Genomic DNA, 2690 nt, shown 5'->3' with positions numbered 1-2690 from the left:
ATCCTTCCATCAGCTTAGACCACTCAAGTGCTTTCACTACAAGTTTCCTTTATTGTCATCACTAGGCAGCTCCATTTTGATCTCAGAGCTAATAGATGAATCCACTTTCTTCAATATGGCCACTCTCTCAGCTGGGGTCTTCTTCCCTAATCTGTGTGTGTGTGTGTGTGTGTGTGTGTGTGTGTGTGTGTGTGTTGTTGGCTTTTTTTTGAGACAAAGTCTCACTCTGTTATCCAAGCTGGAGTGCAGTGGCACCATCTCGGCTCACTGCAACTTCCACCTCCCAGGTTCAAGCAATTCTCCTGCCTCAGCCTCCCAAGTAGCTGGGACTATAGGCACGTGTCACCATGCCCAGCTAATTTTTTTTGTATTTTTAGTAGACACAGGGTTTCACTATGTTGGCCATGCTGGTCTTGAACTCCTGACCTTGTGATCCACCCACCTCAGCCTCCCAAAGTGCTGGGATTACAGGCGTGAGCCACCATGCCTGGCCCTGAAATAAAAAAATAATTATTACTCTTTTAAAAAAAGAGTTTGAGGCCTTGGGTACCTTGAGTTAAAGAGGCTTCTAAAGGAGAACCTGGGGGATTCCAAATCTGACAGCTACAATTTTGCACAAAGCCTTACTCAATGTTCTCCACTCATCACCCCCTTTCTTTTTACCTGCTTCCCTTGTCTTCTGCTCATCTCCTCTCCTGGCGAGTTGGTGTTGGTTGTTGTCAGGAAGCCTCAGCTCCTCACAATGGGAACTCCCCAGAGGGCTCCTTGAATGTCCTCATGACATGGCGCCTAACTCCCCCCAGAATGAGAGATTCAGGAGACAGTGAGAAGGAAGCCACCAAGCCTTTACATCCTAATCTCTAAAGTCACTGTAGGGGAGAAAATTAGCATCTTTATCTACTATCACCCTAGGTTTGTGGCAGAGATCCCCATAACAAAATATTAAATACAAGAGAAAAGCATACAAATTTATTTAATAAGTTTTACATCATATGAGAGACATAATAAGGAAATGAAGACCCAAAGAAACAGAAAAAAACTGTGTTTTTATGCTTAGGTTCATGTAGAGTGGACTATCATACGGTATGATTGGACAAAAGCGGGTATGATCTAATGGAATGAGACCACCACTTCTCCTGTTGTGCTTCCCAGCTTCTCCCCAACCTCCCCTTTTCCCTAGTTTATAAGACAAGAGAAAAGGGAGAAAGCAAAAATTTGGAAAGAAACAGAAGTAAGATAAATAGCTAGACGACCTTGGCACCACCACCTGGCCCTGGTGGTTAATAATAATATTATCCCCTGACCAAAACTACTAGTGTTATCTGTAAATTCCAGACATTGTATGAGAAAGCACTGCAAAACTTTTTGTTCTGTTAGCTGATGTATGTAGCCTCTAGTCACGTTCCTCACACTTACTTGATCTATTATGACCCTTTCACGTGGACCCCTTAGAGTTGTAAGCCCTTAAAAAGGGCTAGGAATTTCTTTTTCGGGGAGCTCAGCTCTTAAGACAGGAGTCTGCCGACGGTCCTGGCAGAATAAAAATCTCTTCCTTCTTTCGTCCAGTGTCTGAGGAGTTTTGTCTGCGACTCATCCTGCTACAGTAATGGTAACAAACTGGAGAAGGCCTGTTTATTCACAGCTTCTTGGCATCTCTGCATTTTCATTCTTTTCTTCTGGGCATAGGAAGGAGGCCCTGGAAATAGGGTCTTATGACCTTATTTTCTAAGAAGGTCAGAGAATTCTTTTAGGGCCTGCTTCATGGGAGAAAGTCAGCGGAAGGTCAGAGAGACCTTCCCTGTGAAACCTTCCCCACAGTGTTAACAATAATTACATGCCAGGCTTTAGATAAAAGTATAGGTTAAGCATTAGTCAGGTTGTCCTATGACTCATTTTTCTATAGCCTCTTATGGACCATGTAGGCCAGGACATAAACCATGAATTTCCTTATTGTTCTTGTAGATAGCATCTTTGACGTTAGGAGCCTTACAACTTTTCATTTGAGATGTTTTTCAGAACTAACGCCAATGAGTCCAAAGACCATACCAAGGAACCAAGTTGGTCTGAGAATGCAGTTTCTTCAGCTGGGCACGGTAGCTCACGCCTGTAATCCCAACACTTTGGGAGGCCAAGGCGGGCAGATCATGAGGTCAGGAGTTCGATACCAGCCTGGCCAACATGGTGAAACCCCGTCTCCACTAAAAATACAAAGATTAGCTGGGCGTGGTGGTGTGCACTTGTAATCCCAGCTACTGAGGAGGCTAAGGCAGGAGAATGGCTTGAATCCAGGAGGCAGAGGTTGCAGTGAGCTAAGATCATGTCACTGCACTCCAGCCTGGGTGACAAGCAAGACTTTCTCTCAAAAAAAAAAAAAAAAAAATGCAGTTTCTTCACCTCCATCCTATGATGTCACCCTTCACGCTTTGAACAATCAACACCTTGGCCCACTACTCATCCAAACCCCTTAAGGTCCCTAGACCCAAACTCTTTGAAGAGGTGGTTTTGAGGTTTCTTCTCATCTCATTTGGTGGCCTTACAATTAAACCTCTTTCTCTGCTGCAACCTGGAGTCCTGGTGCATTGACTTTCTGCATATCAGGCAACACACCCAGCACAATCACCCCTGCACATGCTGTTTCTCCATTCATTTCTTCAGCTTGAATTCTTTTTTTTTTTTTTTTTTTAGATGGG

The sequence above is a fragment of the Hylobates moloch genome, unplaced genomic scaffold (assembly GCF_009828535.3).
Source record: "Hylobates moloch isolate HMO894 unplaced genomic scaffold, HMol_V3 SCAFFOLD_5, whole genome shotgun sequence".
In the NCBI taxonomy this organism is placed as follows: domain Eukaryota; kingdom Metazoa; phylum Chordata; class Mammalia; order Primates; family Hylobatidae; genus Hylobates; species Hylobates moloch.
Note: the sequence above shows the minus strand (reverse complement) of the source record.